The sequence below is a fragment of the Protopterus annectens genome, chromosome 3.part1, assembly GCF_019279795.1.
Source record: "Protopterus annectens isolate FY-2018-M chromosome 3.part1, PAN1.0, whole genome shotgun sequence".
In the NCBI taxonomy this organism is placed as follows: Eukaryota; Metazoa; Chordata; order Ceratodontiformes; family Protopteridae; genus Protopterus; species Protopterus annectens.
The window spans coordinates 1876561110-1876581197 of record NC_056732.1 but is presented as its reverse complement, the minus strand read 5'-3'; the positions used below and the strand labels follow the sequence as shown (position 1 = coordinate 1876581197).

The following is a 20088-nucleotide window of genomic DNA, read 5'->3' as shown; positions in this document are numbered from 1 at the left end:
GTGGGGAATGGTAACAAAGGCCTTGGCTGGATCAAGGTAGGCTGTATGAACCACCTTGCCTTTATCCACAGCTCTGGTGAATGACTGAAAGAAGTTGACCAAGTTGAGCAGGCATGATCTACCCTTCACAGAACCAAACTGTGTGGGATCCAGAGTTTGGAGATTCCCTATATCCTTGTTTATTAGGTCCACAATGATGCGTTCCATAGCTTTGCACATCAAACTCATCAGGCTAATAGGGCAATAGTTCCCAGGGTCTGTAGTCTCTCCTCCTTTGTGGAGAGGGATGACTGTAACAGTGCGCCATTTGGTTGGGACAAAGCCTGAGGTGAGGCTGTGACTGAACAGGGAATATAGGTGAGGTGCCAGCTCACTCTGTAATTCATGTAGAGCATAGCCAGGGATGTTGTCAGATTCCACAGAATCTACATTCTTGGCCTTGGAAAGTGCTGTTTTAACATGTGCAGCAGTAATACAGGGTGCCTGACAATCTACTGGTATTGTGACTGGTCCTTTGGTAGGGGAGAGAGGTAAAGTTGGCACTGAATCTGTTGGTAACTGCAACACTTTAAAACATAAACTTATTTATTTATTGTGTTACTTTATTTCCATCAGTCCACTGTTATACAGTTCTACTATTCACAATAAAGCTGCATTATCTTTCAAAGTTAATTCTGGATGTTTGAAAGGCCTAAAACATTTACTTAGCTGTATAGCATCTAATTCCTCCCTAACTATGTGGGATTTCTTTTCTAATTTCTACTCTTAACAGTAGTAATTCTGGCCTATAGGATGTCGGGGCATACATGGAACAGGCACAGCTCTGCTCTGTACCAACAGTCTGTTTAACAGTTAAGACATCTTTGCTTGTTTCGCCATTCCCTAAAGCATACTATATGTGTTGCAAAAGTCTAGCTTCCTCATAGGTCTAGTGCTACACCATTACCCATGAAGATTTATGTCTTCACAGAACGTTTGGTTCTGCAAGATATCTCTAGGAGTGGAAGCATCTCAGAGTAAAACATTTGTAATACAAGTAAAAACAATGGCGAAACCACTCAGCAGGGTAAAGCACTTTTCAACTCCAAAAACATATATAATAGGCAAAAAACAAAACTGGGAACACAAGTACAGCTAAAATACGTTTAATGAGCAATTACAATGTGTAAAAATACAAAAAAGAAGGCCAAAAACAGATAAAATACATAAAAAGAAGGTTAACAACCTTCTTTTTTGTATTTTTACACATAATTGTTCATTAAAGTTAGTTTAGCTGTGCTTGCATTACAAGATGATATCTATAGGATTACTACAATAATAACTTCTCAAACTAAATAATCTAAAGGCATTTTCATGTAATACAGTAGACTCATTACAAAATAAAGAACTTTTTGAACTCCCAGAAATAGCATTTTCTGAGACAGTTTCCTTGCAGGAAACCTATAGAATATAGGTTCATAGATTAGTACTAAGCTAACTGCCCTTGCGAACCATTTTAAGCCTAGCCAATTATCCTTTGTGAGACTCAAACCCTGCACCTTGTGCTTATGAGGCAAACACCTTAACCATTAGGCCACCCTCCCAACAAAGATTATATCGCCCCAGATGGGACTCAAACCCACAATCCCTGGCTTAGGAGGCCAATGCCTTATCCATTAGGCCACTGGGGCATAAAAAACTTTCTAATAGTATGGGCAGCACAGTGGTGTAGTGGTTAGTGTTGTCACCTCACAGCAAGAAATTCTCCAGTTCGATTCTCAGCTGTGGTGCCTTCTGTGTGGAGTCTGCCTGCCCTCCTTGCATTTGCGTGGGTTTCCTCTGGGTGCTCTGGTTTCCTCCAACATTCCAAAGACTTGCAGGTAGAGTGTTTCTCCCCAGGCCACCGCTGAAAACAGAGTCTATCCTAGTTGGACTTTCCCAGTCCAACAAATGTTAAATAAATATATTTTAATTACAATACAAATTAAGGAAAGAAGAGAGCTTAAAGCATTTTCTCTAAGGAAATCATAAACACCGACCGAGCTGCAAGTCATATTACACAGTCTTTTGGTACAGACTGCAAAAATAAAGGAAACAGATATATACGTATTATGTTTCATTATCTTTTAGAAAAATCTCTACTGTGACCCAAGAAAGATTAACCCTGTGTTTATATAGATGACATTTGGCAGCTTCATACTGAGGCTTTACCAAAAGTAATGCATGTGCACACACACACACACATGTACACACGCACACGCATGCACACACGCAGACACGCACACACACACACACACACACAGACATATGCACACACGCACATATGCACACATGCACACGCACACATGCATACACGCACACACGCACATGCGCGCACACACACACACGCACACACACGCACACACACGCATGCACGCACACGCATGCACACACGCAGACACGCACACACACATGCGCATACGCACACACACACACATGCGTGCACGCGCACACACATACACACACAAACACAACAAAGTAAGAAAGAAAAAGGAAAGAAAGGAAGGAAGATAGAAAGAACGTGACATTAGCTCTCGGGAAAGACTGGTCACAAAAGGCATTGAGTTCATACCAACATTTTAAACAACAATCGTCTAAACATATCTCATAAGGCAATGTATTAAGGGAAGATACAAAGATTCCTCCAAAATAATTTGCACTGGTGCAATTTTAAGCAAAATAATAAGGTGCTGAGGGTATTTCAATGTAATCTACAGAGGTCAGCATGTACATGCTTGTCCTACCATAATCAATTAGTTTCAATAATTGTGTTGGGGTTGGCATACAGTTCCAAATGTCTAAGCACATGGCCATGGTCAAATCAGTTTAATATCATACTCCCAGAGTAATATACAACAGTTCAAACTTTTGCAAATAACGATAAATCAATAACGTTATTTTTCACTTTCAGTTTGTATTTTTTGTCTTTCCCTGAATTTTTTTATCTTTATTTATATTTATTTATATTTATTTATATTTATTTTCTATCTTGATTCCGTTTCATACTTGTAAGAGTCAGTTGGTCACCCAACATTATAGTCATCAGAAAAGCAATGTTCCTGTATACCTTGTAAGAGAATATTTGTCGTAACAGGAGGTTTCCTTATACTCCAGAGGGAAGTATACATGTCAGTGTTTTCAGGGGCAACCAAGTGAAATATCAGGACCTGCATGAGTAATTCTCACAATGTGGAGTCTGATTTGCTGAAAATACAGAGTTCAATATACTAAAACTCAGATGGACTTTGCTTGGAATATTCCCTTTTCTCCAAGGTATAGTAATTTCAGTGCTGGTATATATAAGTTTGAGGATGTGTGTGTGTGTGTGTGTGTGTGTGTGTGTGTGTGTGTGTGTGTGTGTGTGTGTGTGTGTGTTTGTGTGGGGGGCTTGCCCCTACAAAACAAGAGTTTAAAGTTGAAGAGTGATGCTTGATATTTATTCTTCTCCAGGACTTTTGGTCTTTTTTTGGCATGTCGGCACTTGGCATTTCAAGTCCCAACATTTCAATAGCGATTCATCTTCAAGTCTAATTTCTGAAGTCCTGGTACAGAAAAATGCCTAAAACTAAGGCTTTGAGATATTACAGGCTGAGATAATGTGCTAAGTGTGCATAGTGAAATGGCCAGCATGGGGTGTATGATGCTGCGGTTGCGGAATGTTTGCATAACATTATGAAAAAGTGGCATATTTACATTAATAATGCAAAATTGTAGTGCGATAATGTCATGTTGGAGGAAATAGGTGTTAGTAATAAAAGAAGGACATTACTACATGTGGGAAATGTGAAGATATAAAGAAATATAAGTGTAAATGCAATGTTTTCATATCTAGACTAATATTGTAAAAGCTGTGTGATCTACAGTTGTATAAATGGTGCCATCTCATACACAACATTAAAACAACAGTTTTGTCATTTGTCATTGGCACTTGCCATCTAAGATGCATGCTTTTGCAAAATAATATTGTGTTTTGAAAGATTACGAAAATAAATGCATAATTTGCATAGTGTGTGCACCATCACAAAACAGCAGTGTGCTCATTCGAACACTGTGAAATGTCTACAGTTTTTCCACAGATAGCCTGGACCTATCTTGCATACTTAAAGAGACAGCACTTTGTTTCGTCTTAACACCAGTAGCATTTGGCTAATAAAATTACTTTTTTTGCTTTCATAAATCTGCAATATAAAATAAACAACACCAGAAAGACCTGTGATGGCAAAAACAGCTTACAGCCCACTATCTAATGAAAAGCTTTCATATTTTAGTTATTTTTGCAACCCTGCATCACTTATGGAATGTTACAAATTACAGTGGATAGAAAAAGTTTACACACCCCTGCTAAAATGTCAGGTTTTTGTGATATAAAAAAATGAGACCACAACAAATCATTTCAAAACTTTTCTCACCTTTAATGTGACCTATAACCTGTACAATTCAATTGAAAAACAAACAAATCTGTTAGGGGAAAAATATGAAAAAATAAAAAAACATACAGTAAGCTGGTTGCATAAGTGTGCACACCCTTAAACTAATATTTTATTGAAGCACCTTTTGATTTAATTACAGCATTCAGTCTTCTAGGGTACACACCTGCCATCAATTAAAGGGACTCTGATTAACCCCAAATAAAGTTCAGCTGTCCTAGTAGGATTTTCTTGACATTTAATCAGTTGCCTGCTACAACAAAAGCCATGGTTTGCAGACAGCTTACTAAGCATCAAAGGGATCTCATTGTTGAAAGGTATCAGTCAGGAGAAGGGTAGAAAAAATTTTAAACAGCAATGGATATACTACAGAACACAGTGAAGACAGTCATCAAAAAGTGGAGAAAATATGCGACAACAGTGACATTGCAAAGAACTGGATGTCCCTCCAAAATTGACGAAAGGACAACATGAAAACCTGCCAAGAGACCTACAGTAACACTGAAGAGACTGCAGGAATTTCTGGCAAGTTCTGGTTGTGTACTACATGTGACAACAATCTCCCATACTCTCCATATGCCTGGACTATGGGGTAGGGTTGCAAGATGGAAGCCTTTTCTTCCACAGAAAAACATCCAGGCCTGGCTAAAATTTGCAGAACAATACATCAAGTCTCCCAAAAGCATTTGGGAAAATGTGTTATAGTCTGAAAAGACCAAAGTTTAACTTTTTGGCCCCAATTCCAAAAGATATGTTTAGCGCAAAAACAGCACTTCGCATCACCAAAAGAACACCATCCCCATGGTGAAGCATGGTGGTGGCAGTATCATGCTTTGGGATTGTTTTTCTTCCGTTGGAACTGGGACTTTATTCAAGGTGGAGGGAATTATGAAGAGTTCCAAATACCATTAATTTTGGCCCAAAACTTTCAGGCGTCTGCTAGAAAGCTGAAGACAAAGAGGAATTTCACCTTTCAATACAACAATGACCCCAAGGATGCATCAAAATCAACAAAAGAATGGTTTTACCAGAAGAAAAATTAAGTTTTGGAATGGCCCAGCCAGAACCTAGACCTAAATCTAGTAGAAAATGTGTGTGTTGACCTGAAGAGGGCTGTGCACAAGAGATGCCCTTGCAATCTGACAGATTTGGAGTGCTTTTGCAAGGAAGAATGGGCAAATATTGTCAAGTCAAGGTGTGCCATTCTGATAGAATCCTACCCAAGAAGACTAAATGCTGTAATTAAATCAAAAGGTGCTTCAATAAAGTATTAGTTTAAGGGTGTGCACACACAACAAAGTTTTAGTTGAAGGGTGAGCACACTTATTCAACCAGCAAATTGTACATTTTTTATTTTTTATTATTTTTCCCCTAACAGATTTGTTTGGTTTTCAATTGAATTCTACAGGTTATATTTCACATTAAAGGTGGGAAAAGTTTTGAAATTATTTATTTTGGTCTCATTTTTCATATCATAAAAACATGGCATTTTAACAGGGGTGTGTAAATTTTTTATATCCACTGTATATAAGATATGTTCAATAAAGTATTTTGCAACAAATCTCTGTGAAAGCAAGTGTTTGCCTGGCTTAAAATAATTCAAGACGTCAGGGGATTATTACCCTCCTGTTATATAGAACAGAATTAATAACTAAAATGCAAATAAATAAATACATCTATTAGTGCTGAATGAATGTAAATTTTGCCATGAATATCACAAATATTTAACATTATGCTTTGTATTCGGGTAAGTACATGCACTTATACTACTGACTAATAGTGGGATGATGGCATAGTGGTTAAGGTGTTTACCTTGTAGACACAAGGTGCAGGGTTTGATTCTCACATGGGGTAATTGGCTAGGCTTAAATGGACCACAAGGGCAGTTAGCCTAGTACTAACCTATGAACCTATAAAGCATATTCTGTATTACCTCTGAAATGCATGTGCCACAACACAGCCAAACGTTTACAGTGTACTCTGGATTACCTCTCACAGGTACATACCATAGTGCAACCAAACATCTATATCATCTAACAGACACATGCCACAGTGTAGCCAAACATCTAATGCATACTCTGTAGTACCTCCAACAGGCACATACCACAGTGCAACCAAACATCTAATGCATATCTGTATTATATCCAACAGGCACATGCCACAGTGCAGCCAAACATCTAATGCATATCTGTAATATATCCAAGAGACATGTGCCACATTGCAGCCAAACATCTAATGCATACTCTGTATCATCTCCAACAGGCACGTACCACAGTGCAGCCAAACATCTAATGCAAACTCTGTATTATCTCCAAAAGGCACATGCCACAGTGCAGCCAAACATCTAATGTATACCCTGCATTATCTCCAACAGGCACGTGCAGCAGTGCAGCCAAACATCTAATGCATACTGTGTATTATATACAACAAGCACATGCCACAGTGCAGCCAAACTTCTAATGCCAACTCTGTATTACCTCCAAAAAGCACATGCCACAGTGTAGCCAAACATCAAATGCATATTCTGTATTACCTCCAAAAGGCACATGCCATAGTGCAGCAAAACACCTAATGCATACTCTGTATTATCCCTAACAGGCACTTGCCATAGTGCAACCAAACATCTAATACTCTGTGTTATAACTAACAGGCATGCATGTGCCACAGTGCAGCCAAACATCTAATGCATACTCTGTAGTATATCTAATAGGCAAGTGCCACTGTGCAGCCAAACATCGAATGCATACTCTGTATTACCTCCAACAGGCACCTGCACAGTGCAGCCAAAAATCTACTGCATACTCAGTATTACCTCCAATAGGCACGTGCCAAAGTGCAGCCAAAAAATCTACCGCATACTCAGTATTACCTCCAATAGGCACGTGCCACAGCGCAGCCAAAAAATATACTGCCTACTCAGTTTTACCTCCAACAGGCACGTGCCACAGTGCAGCCAAACATATAATGCATACTCTGTATTATCTCCAACAAGCATGTGCCACAGTGCAGCCAAACATCTAACACATACTCTGTATTATATCCAAAAGGTACATGCCAAAGTGCAGCCAAACATCTAATGTATAGTCTGTAATATTGCCAACAGTTATGTGCCACAGTGCAGCCAAACATCTAATGCATACTATGTATTACCTAAAACAAGCATGTGCCACAGTGCAGCCAAACATCTAATGCATCCTCTGTATTACCACCAACAGGCACAGGGCAGCCAAACATCTAAAGCATACTCTTTTTTTATGTGCAACAGGCAGGTGCCACAGTGCTGCCAAACATTTAATGCATACTTTGTTTTATCTCCAACAGGCATGTGCCACAGTGCAGCCCAACATCTTATGCATACTCTGCATCATCTCCATCAGGCAAGTGAAACAGTGCAGCCAAACATCTAATGCATACTCTGTATTACCACCAACAGGCACATGGCACAGGGCAGTCAAACATCTAATGCATACTCTGTTTTATCTACAACAGGCACATGTCACAGTGCAGCCAAATATCGAGTGCATACTCTTTATTATCCCCAACAGGCACTTGCCACAGTGCAGCCAAACATCTAATGCATACTCTGTATTACCTCAAAGAGGCAGGTGCCACAGTGCAGCCAAACATCTAATGCATACACTGTATTATCTCCAATAGGCACATGCCACAGTGTAGCCAAACATCTAATGCATACTCTGTAGTACCTCCAACAAGTATGGGCCACAGTGCAGCCAAACATCTAATGCATACTCTGCATTATTTCCAACAGGTATGTGCCACAGTGCAGCTAAACATCTAATGCATACTCTGCATTATCTCCAATAGGCACATGCCACAGTGCAGCCAAACATCTAATGCATACTCTGTAGTATATCCAACAGGCAGGTGCCACAGTGCAGCTAAACATCTAATGTATACTCTGTATTATTTCCAACAGCCACATGCCACAGTGCAGTCAAACATCTAATGCATACTCTGTATTACCTCCAACAGGCATGTGCCACAGTACAGACAAACATCTAATGCATACTCTGTATTACCTCCAACAAGTATATGCCAAAGTGCAGCCAAACATCTAATGCATACACTGTATTACCTAAAACAAGCATGTGCCACAGTGCAGACAAACATCTAATGCATACTCTGCATTACCACCAACAGTCACATGGCACAGGGCAGCCAAACATCTAATGCATACTCTGTATTATGTGCAACAGGCAGGCACCACAGTGCTGCCAAACATCTAATGCATACTTTGTTTTATCTCCAACAGGCATGTACCACAGTGCAGCCCAACATCTTATGCATATTCTGCATCATCTCCATCAGGCAAGTGAAACAGTGCAGCCAAACATCTAATGCATACACTGTATTATCTCCAATAGGCACATGCCACAGTGTAGCCAAATATCTAATGCATACTCTGTAGTACCTCCAACAAGTATGTGTCACAGTGCAGCCAAACATCTAATGCATACTCTGTATTACCACCAACAGGCTCATGACACAGGGCAGTCAAACATCTAATGAATACTCTGTTTTATCTACAACAGGCACATGTCACAGTGCAGCCAAATATCTAGTGCATACTCTTTATTATCCCCAACAGGCACTTGCCATAGTGCAGCCAAACATCTAATGCATACTCTGTAGTATCTCCAATAGGCACATGCCACAGTGTAGCCAAACATCTAATGCATACTCTGTAGTACCTCCAACAAGTATGTGCCACAGTGCAGCCAAACATCTAATGCATACTCTGCATTATTTCCAACAGGCACATGCCACAGTGCAGCTAAACATCTAATGCATACTCTGCATTATCTCCAATAGGCACGTGCCACAGTGCAGCCAAAAATCTAATGCATACTCTGTATTATATCAAACAACACGTGCCACAGTCCAACCAAATATCTAATGCATACTCTGTGGTATATCCAACAGGCACATGCCACAGTGCAGCCAAACATCTAATGCATACTCTGTATTATTTCCAACAGACACATGCCACAGTGCAGTCAAACATCTAATGCATACTCTGTATTACCTCCAACAGGCATGTGCCACAGTGCAGACAAACATCTAATGCATACTCTGTATTACCTCCAACAAGTATATGCCAAAGTGCAGACAAACATCTAATGCATACTCTGTATTATCTCCAACACATGCCACAGTGCAGCCAAACACCTAATGCATATTCTGTATTACCTCCAAGAGGCAGGTGCCACAGTGCAGCCAAACATCTAATGCATAGTCTGTATTATTTCCAACAGGTACCTGCCACAGTGCAGCCAAACATCTAATGCAAACTCTGTAGTACCTCCAACAAGCATGTTCCCCAGTGCAGCCAAATATCTAATGCACACTCTGTATTACCTCCAAGAGGTAGGTGCCACAGTGCAGCCAAACTGCTAATGCATACTTTGTATTATATCCAACAGTTATGTGTCAAAGCACAGCCAAACATGTAATGCATACTCTGTATTATCTCCAACAGGCATGTGCCACAGTGCAGCCAAACATATAATGCATACTCTGTAGTACCTCCAACAAGCATGTTCCCCAGTGCAGCCACACATCTAATGCATACTTTGTATCACATCCAACAGGCATGTGTCAAAGTGCAGCCAAATGTAATAAATACTCTGTATTATCTCCAACAGGCACTTGCTACAATGCAGCCAAACATCTAATGCATTGTGTCCAACAGGCAGGTGCCACAGTGCAGCCAAACATCTTATGCATTCTCTGCATTACCTCCAACAGGCATGTGAAACAGTGCAGCCAAATATCTAATGCATACTCTGTAGTACCTCTAACAAGTATGTGCAACAGTGCACTCAAATATCTAATGCTTACTCTGTATTATCTCCAACAGGCACTTGCCACAGTTCAGCCAAACATCTAATGCCTACTCTGTATTATGTCCAACAGGCAGGTGCCACAGTGCTGCCAAACATCTAATGCATAATTATCTCCAACAGGCACATACCAGAGTGCAGCCAAACATCTTATGCATACTCTGTATTATCTCCAACAGGCAAGTGAAACAGTGCAGCCAAACATCTAATGCATACTCTGTATTATCTCTGACAGGCACATGGCACAGTGCAGCCAAACATCTAATGCATACTCTGTAGTACCTCCAACAAGTATATGCCACAGTGCAGCCAAACATTTAATGCATACTCTGTAGTACCTCCAAAAGGCACGTTCCACAGTGCAGCAAAACATCTAATGCATACCCTGTAGTATCTCCAACAAGTATTTGCCACAATGCAGCCAAACATCTAATGCATACTCTGTAGTACCTCCAACAAGCATATGCCACAGTGCAGCCAAACATCTAATGCAAGCTCTGCATTATCTCCAACAGGCACAATAGTGCAGCCAAACATCTAATGCATACTCTGTATTATCTTCAACAGGCACATGCCACAGTGCAGCCAAACATGTAATGCATACTCTGTATTATCCTCAACAGGCAGGTGCCACAGTGCAGCCAAACATATTATGCATACTCTGTGTTATAATTAACAGGCATGTGCCACAGTGCAGCCAAACATCTAATGCATACCCTGTATTACTTCCAACAGACACTTGTCACAGTGCAGCCAAACATCTGATGCATACTCTGTATTATCTCCAAGCATGTGCCATAGTGTAGCCAACTCCACTCTGAAGTAAGAGGGGATGCTAGCAGATGTTCCACTTCTTCATTCTACAGGAAGATCAGTAGGTTGTAAAAGGGCAAACATCCTGAATTTAAATCGACTATAATCATCATTTGCTTACTCCATGCTTCTTTAAAACAAGAGGATAATAATATATTTGGTTACCTATTTATGCTTTAGTATTACTACCTAAAATGGCTTATAGAACATGAGGGTATATAATGCTTTAATGTATTTATTTATTTATGAATACTTATACTTTACACAGACACACACACACACACACACACACACACACACACACACACACACACACACACACACACACACACACACACACACACACAAAGAAACAAAACTAATTCCCAGAGTGGATCCATCTGTTATTTTCATTGCCTTCTCCACGTTAATTCTTCCCACCAGTGTGGTAATTTGCTTGATGACAAAGGAAAACATGCAAGAAACACACCTAGTTTTTTGTCTCCCTTATTTATCTCACTCAAGCCTAAAGCACATTTTTGTATGCTTCCAGTTCACACCTGTACTACTTTATGGCATCCAAAACATTTTTGATGTCTGATTTCTATAACTACGTGACTTACTAGCTAGTATATAGTCAGTATTAGAAAGGGCTAAGTGTTATTAACAAAATGACACTAAGGTTATTAGTCTAGGATGTCCCGTACTGGAGAAATTAATCATTGTTTGCCACTTATTATTCATATTTTCAAATTTATGTTCATATTTTCGTAACTGAGAGACCTACATGTTATTGAGGTGTATGGCATGAAACACTAGTTTGGGAAACAGGGCAATTCACTGTCAGGGCTGTATTACATCACATAATACTGGAAATATTGTAAATTGTTTGCTTAATATTATGAAAATAAGCAATATTTCCATTTGTACTACAACAACAACTTAATAGTTCAAAAACAGTTGACTTACAAAATGAGTGACATTAAGTGAAGCCTTAAATGTTGTTGAAAAAAATGTCTTTGATATTTACGATATGCATTGCACATCTTGAGAAATATCCACTATTATTTGTTTCGCTAATTATACAATTAAGCATATGCTTTCATATTTATGTTAATATCTCAATAAACATTCATTTATAGAGGATTTTCTTGTTGTTATGTGAATGTTTATATCTGATTAGCAAAAATATTCTAACAATATGTGTGCAGGTTATACAGTTTTCAAGAAATGAAAATTTGTGAAAGTTTGCAAAAATATAATTTGGAGTGTGTGTGCATTATAATATTTCACAGTATTTTAGGGAAAAGACTATGAATGCACTATTACCACTGTAAAGAATTCTTCTTACTGATAACATTGCTTTTTGTACAGTTTTAATAACTTTTATTGATCTGAAATTATTTACATCTGTTTATCTTGTGCTTTTTATGTTTATTTTTCAGAAAGTGCTGTAAAATTCAAGTTTTGTGCAGGCAGCTAGAGGTGTGACATTCTAAACCAGGTGTTAATGGGTTATGTGTGTATGTATATATGCATTTTTTTTTACTAAAGATTATTACTTTTCACCCATAACTGTCTACTAAAGAATGCTTTAATTATGTAATGGTTTCCATGAAGCTGTTTCAGAAACTGTATTCAGATTTTTTTTTTACTGCTAAGTAAAAAAATATGATGTGAACTTGCAAACAATGAAATTCATGTGAAATGCTTCACTGGGCTTCTAAGTCACAGACTAGACCTGTCATTCTGTCAGACGCATGCACTAAAACACTGGACAACATGTTGACCCAGTGGAATTGCCTAGGATGAATATAAATTTGGAGCCATGCAGACAAAAGTTACAGCCAATGCAAAAACAGTCGGACATGATTAGCCAAAAAGAAAGACACCGTTGGTTCAAGCCATACTCTAGAATAACACACGCAACTGTTACGACAGAAGTAGCAAACAACTGATGAAGTTAACTTCCTTAGTGACAATCTTGTGGTGATGTGATAACCATCAAAGATGATGGATGTAATCTGTTACAGCAACAAAACTGCAGCATGGTTTATTGAAAATAGACATTTTGATACTGAGTTATCAAAATGACAGGACATGCAGTCATTTTCTCTTTTACATGGATTATAATAAAATATTCAGCATTTATTTTTATTAGTTAACACTGAGTTCCATTTACAAAGCTGTATAAAAATAGAATGCACTGCTCAAATCTTTTCAGATAGCTGTAAATGTAACAGCAAGCAAAAGGGCAACGCTCTTGTAAGTCACTTTCTCTAGCAATTTTTCAGCTCATTTGCCAAAAATAGCACAGAAAAGGGATGTATTTCTTTCTGAACCTGGCTGAGCTGAAGCATGATTCAGGCCTGTGTTTCATCTGGTGCCTGTATTCATTAGATCTGACATCTAATTCATTAATAGCAGCCTGCTTTCAGCACCTGTAACTTCTCCTGCAAATGGCAGACATATACCAGTGAGGTACACTTCAAAGTGTGCCATTTACTTAATGTACAAGGTTTAGCTGAAAATCACTTCATTATCACTATAGCGGCTGTCAACACCATGCCCCAAATCAGCAGCTACACATAAAACAGCACTCAGGAAAAAGTCCAAGCTCTATGAATAACAGGCGATATGAAAAAGGAGCCTCACAGGATTCTGAAATACAGAAACATTTTAAGGGTAGATGTAATGCCGCTGCTCCACAGAGATATCTTATTTAATTGCAAAGTAAGGAGTAGAAACTACTCTCTGGCAATGCAGACGCACATCCACACATGAAAATGCACACCAGGCACAGTCACACATCCACATACACCATGTGTGAGCACACACACACACACACACACACACACACACACACACACACACACACACACACACACACATACACACAAAACGTGAGCACACACATAAAAACACACAGACATATACCATGCATGCATGCACACACATGTAGACACACACACACACACACACACACACACACACACACACACACACACACACACACACACACACACACACACACATACACAGACACACACACACACACACCGATAAAAAAGATACATAAAGTAAAACTGGATAAAACCAAGGACAGACTGAAACATACTATAATGTGTTTAAAACTGGACATTTCATGAATGCACTACAAACAAAAATTCATTATACATCACACAGCAGTAAAAGAAAATACTATGCAAACAGCAATGCATTTCACAAAGCTCCCTGCATAATATTGGTAAATTATAGGATTTTAAATTGCTGCTAGCAGCTTTCACCAGAAGGTGTTACTCAAACAAATAGTGCAATTTTTTATTACTTTTGAGTTGTGGTAGATTATTTTTTTACATGTGAAAGTTATTTAAATCTTCTGCATTACAACATTAAACAAAATATTTGGACCAGCTCTGTGTGAAGCCCTTCTCATTTATGAAGGCTGAAGCAACAACTGTGCTTCTCTGCAACACATCTTCTGCACTGTAAGTCATGCAGGTGAGCAAAGTCAGGTGATGGAAAACCTCCAGGACTCAGAGATGTATGCTGCATACATCTCTGACTACTGTCTAGTTTCATTAAACGCTTTCAAGACTCATACATGCATTCTTGGCATCCCAGAGACATCACCAAGCAGCAAAACCTGACCCAGTGACATCACCAAGCAGCAAAACCTGAGTAAACAGTCAGGTAGTTAAGTGTGCAATTTTACGTAACACATCCCTGATTGCTAAGATCTGTGCCATCATGCATCAGTAGAAGATGATGCATCGATAACCTTTCACATGCAGCAGTGGCAAAGGGAAGAGATGTGCATAGCAAGAGTAATGAGGTGATGGTGTGCATTTGTTCCGCATGGACTGAGGTTCATGGAAAGAGGGGTAACAGCAGGCTGAGGGACACAAGAGAGTCCAGGCGCTATCACTAACAACAGCCAATATCAGCAGAAGAATGAATCAGTATTAGAAACACAAAGCTGGAGTTTTATGTGAAATATACAATAGCTGAACTTCCATCTCTGTAGATAATGCACCTACAAATCCTGGTCAATATTTAGAAAACAAACAATGGTCCCTCCTTTATGTTAATGTACACTGTCACTCATTATCATTTTCATATGATAAAGGACCAACACTGTTATGTCAGCTGTTGTACTCTTATTACACCTGTCTCAGGTGAGTATCCACAGCTATTTCAAGGAGGTGAATGCATGCTATCCCTGTTAACCCATTAATGCAATAACACTTTTATAACAAAGCCCTCATGGAAAATACGGACATCAATATCTGCAGCCGGCCAAAATCTCCACTGCTTAAGCACACAGACACAGCCTCGTCATATGACATATAAATACATGTAAATATATATAAATAACCAATTACAGCTTCCCACAAATAAAAAAATAAACATGTATCCTATGGCATTCCCATACAAAAAAATACCAAACACACACTACCTCCTAAAACTTCTTACAGGCATAAAACTACAAATCAATAAAACTATACACTCAAATTGAAGTTACTCATCTACATAAAGACACTAAAGAGACAACAAGAAACAGATACAGATGTCAATCACTTTGTCCCTATCCCCACACCCACACTTATAAATATACACATACAAATACAAAACACCATCCCAATTAATAAACACACTCCCAATAAGGACAAATGCAAAGCATTTCCCTTCCCATATAGCAGCTATGCACAGCAGTTCAAACCAGACATCTAACAATCCCCTCACCAAACACACACTCATACACAGCTGCATGCCAAGCATACCTTTCCACATACATTCTACCTACAGACATTCAAAACATGCCCGTCATTATCACACCTTCCAGCTCAAATGTATGTATCTCTGTGCTGTCTTCAGACATACTCCATATCCTTTTCACTGCATTGTCCTCCTAAATACTCCTTGGCTTATCACTGCACTGTCCTCCAACATACTCCATATCCCTATCATTGCACTGTCCTCCAATGTACTCCATAACCCGATCACTGCACTGTCCTCTAATGCACTCCATAACCCTATCACTGCACTGTCCTCCAATGTACTCCATAACCCTATCACTGCACTGTCCTCCAATGTACTCCATAACCCTATCACTGCACTGTCCTCCAATGTACTCCATAACCCTATCACTGCACTGTCCTCCAATGTACTCCATAACCATATCACTAGATTGTCCTCCAATGTACTTCATAACCATATCACTAGATTGTCCTCCAATGCATAACCCTATCACTGCACTGTCCTCCAATGCACTCCATAACCCTATCACTGCACTGTCCTCCAAAATAATCCATATCCCTATCACTGCACTGTCTTCCTATACACTCCTTGACCTATCAATGCACTGTCCTCCTATATACTCCCTGGCCTCTCAATGCACTGTCCTGCTATGTACTCCATATCTTTATCAAATGCACTGTCCTCCAACATACTCCATAACCCTTTCACTGCACTGTCTTACAATGTACTCCATAACCCTATCACTGCACTGTCCTCCAATGTATTCCATAACCCTATCACTGCACTGTCCTCCAATGTACTCCATAACCCTATCACTGCACTGTGTTCCAATGTACTTCATAACCCTATCACTGCACTGTCTTCTAAGTTACTCCATAGCCCTATTACTGCACTGTCATCCAACATACTCCATACCCCTATCACTGCATTGCCCTACATAGTTCACACACCTCAGTATAGAGAAACATGCAAACCATACCTTCTCTGTACATCTGCCACTGCCACAGACACAAAACCAAATACAATGATTGCAGTCACATCATGCTCATAACCTTCACCCAAAAATAGAAGTGTAAAAACAGTCTCCTGAAGCCATACAAACACATAGTTGTCTAACACTATTCTTTATACATGTCAAACATCAGAATATGCAGACGCATGCCAATTACTGTTCCCCATATACATCCCACACGCTGAGATGTAAAACCACCTGTCTGTTATATCTTATCATTCAGCTCACAGCAATCTGACATAAACCAACTGTCAAACTGTTTTCTTCAAATGTACCACACAATTTGCATCCAGCTATGCACATGCATGCATACAAACACACACACACACACACACACACACACACACACACACACACACACACACACACACACACACACACACACACACACACACACACACACACACACACACACACAGACACACATGCACACACACACACACACACACACACACACACACATACACATACACATACACGCACACACACACGCACACACACATGTGCGCGTGCACGCGCACACACACACACACACACACACACACACAAACACACACACACACACACATTTACAGAAGCATCTTACACTAAACCTTCAATACCTATCAGATTATTCAATATACTCCCAAAAGACCTCTTCCCTTATACTTTACAATTTCAAAAAAGGGGGATATACATACCTGAAACTGAAAATGTACTGTTCAGATAAGGCCACAAAAGCACAAGCACCTCAAAGCAACCATTACTTTGTAAAGGAGAAATTTACTAATTTCCTCTGCTGTTTGTAGACACAAATGGTAACATGATCCTTGCAACAGATGCCAGGCACGTACTCTATATGTGTCACAGTACCTAGGCATCTAGGTTCAAGGAAGTCATTGTTCCACTGAATTCAGCACTCATCAGACCCATCCAACAATAGGAATGTCCACAGAGGCTCCCCACTAAAAGAATATAGGGCACAGATAGCATTTCCTGTGCAGAGTGCCTCAAAGCCCTATCATTGCATTCTGTTTCCTACAGGCTTTTGAGGGGAGATTTATGCCCAGTATACAAGGCATCACTGGAGCCCACTCTGATCGCAAAACAAACAGCACCAGAATTACCTGCTGTAAAGACTTAAATCTTGCCAGTGATATAAATAGGACCTGCTGGAGTGTAATTTGGACAACTGGAAAGCGAACTTGAAATGCACCCTTTGTTTGGCACGTATTTCTGTACTGGACACTTGTGGCCTGTAAATGGTTCATCTCCCTGGTCCCTGTTTACATTACCAAGGGTACCAGAACTTGTCAGATATTTATGATGCATGGCTGAACTTAAAACGATTCCAGTAGTCATTAGCTTAGTACAGAGTGATGAGCCTATCTGTCATAACCTTCACACTGGCATATCAGAATGGATATCTACAATATACTCGCGTCTATATCTATCATAGCCTCAATTCTGGCATATCTGTACAGATATCTTCCATATACATTAGGAGGTGCAGCACAAACCAGCATAAAACCATTCTCATCAAAGTAAACAAACAACTCGGAGGACAAAAAGTGCACCAAAGCCAAATATGAGGTAAATTTGGCCTCCCATGCCAAAGACAACCGCAAGGCATTCTTTAGCTATGTCTGCAACCTCAAAGGTAATACACAATTGTGTACAGAGCTCATTGCAAATGGAGCCACCTGTACTGAGCCAGAAGATATAGCAAACCTGCTAGCTGACAAATTCAACTCCAACTTTACCTTTCTCTCCCCAGCAACCTTCCCTCAGGAAATACCATCAAATATAACTCCCCCTGCTATCATTAGGGAACAGGCTCTTAATTCTGTTTCTAAGGCCAAGAGCACTACAGCAATGGGCCCAGACAATATCCCAGGATGGCGTCTAAATAGCATGAAATATGATTTTATTATGTTGTTAGATGAAGGATATACAGCTTCTCAACCATTTTGATAAGGTTACTTTAGAAACAGGGTCACCCAATTTTGGGTCAGAGAAGGACACAAATAACAGGTCTGATTTACGTACTGGTTTTGTTCTGTGTAGAAAAAACGTAATTGCCTATGTACATCCAGCAAATGAAGGCAGCATTCCCCTTTGTTTGAGTAGTTAGGAAAAGAGACAGGTAGGTCAATCATCTGGTTGACTGTCCAATCTAAAATAACCTTTGGAAGGACGGAGGGGCCAGTCTGGAGTGATACTGTGCCCCTATAAAAGATCATATCAGGACTTTTGATGGACAAGGCCTGAAGCTCGCATATGCATTTTGTTGAAGTGATGACTAAAAATAGTGACTTCCAGGATAAAAACTTCATTTCACAAGAGTTTGCAGGCTTGAAAGGTGGTTGTGTCAGGGACTGCAGCACTAGTGTTAAACTCCAAGGGTCGATTGGTTCTTTGAAGGGTGGTCTGATGTGCGAGTGCGAGACCCCTTTTAAAAAGATTATAAGGTTATACACAGGTGATGGGAGATTAAGGATGAGTCTTGGAAACCATCATGGACATCTGAGATTGCAGCTAGATGGACTTGAATTGTGGAGGCTGCCGCTCCTGACTGTAGAAGACCTGACAGATAATCCAAAACCACAGTAACAGGAGCTGAGCAAGGGTCCAGTTTTCTTTGTTGGGACCAAATAAGGAATCTCTTCCATTTGCTGAGATAGATTTTTCTGGTGGGTGGTTTATGTGAAGCCAGAAGAATAATATGTACAGGAGAGGAAAGGTTACTCTGCCTGGCTCTTACTGGAAGTGGAGGAACCAAGCTGTCAGCTTGAGACTAGGAAGGATGGGATGCATCAGCCCTTGCGGATGTGAGATCAGTTCTACAGTTGGATCCAGAATCCAGGGCTGGCATACTAGGTGAGGCCAAAGAAAGGGGAAACCAAACTTGTCAAGGCCAGTAAGGGGCAATGAGTATTACTTTGCTTCTTAGATGAAGGGCCTTCTTTAGAACAAGGGGAATCAAGGGGAGGGCATACAGAAGTCCCGTGGGCCAATCATGTATCACAGCGACCCGTGGGGATTCCACTTGTGGGGAGATTAGGGCAAAGTAGCTGCTGCATTTGTAGTTTGCTGGGGAGGTGAAAAGATTGCAGCAGGGCTGGTCCCAGCGGCTGAAAACCTTTGCCAGCATGACTGGACTGAGGGACCACTCATGAGGCAGTAGGATGCATCTGCTCAGCTTGTCTGCAATCACATTGGAAATCCCAGGAAT

At 40.0% G+C, this 20088-nt stretch overlaps 1 protein-coding gene and 1 non-coding gene across 9 annotated transcripts in view; both read right to left on the bottom strand.

The window, feature by feature from the left end:
- PITPNM2 (phosphatidylinositol transfer protein membrane associated 2) overlaps nt 1-20088 on the bottom strand; it is a 3395372-nt gene that overhangs the window by 1195311 nt on the left and 2179973 nt on the right. The window lies entirely within an intron of this gene.
- On the bottom strand, nt 1598-1670 carry TRNAR-CCU. The gene has a single exon. It is a non-coding gene; the product is annotated as a tRNA-Arg (tRNA).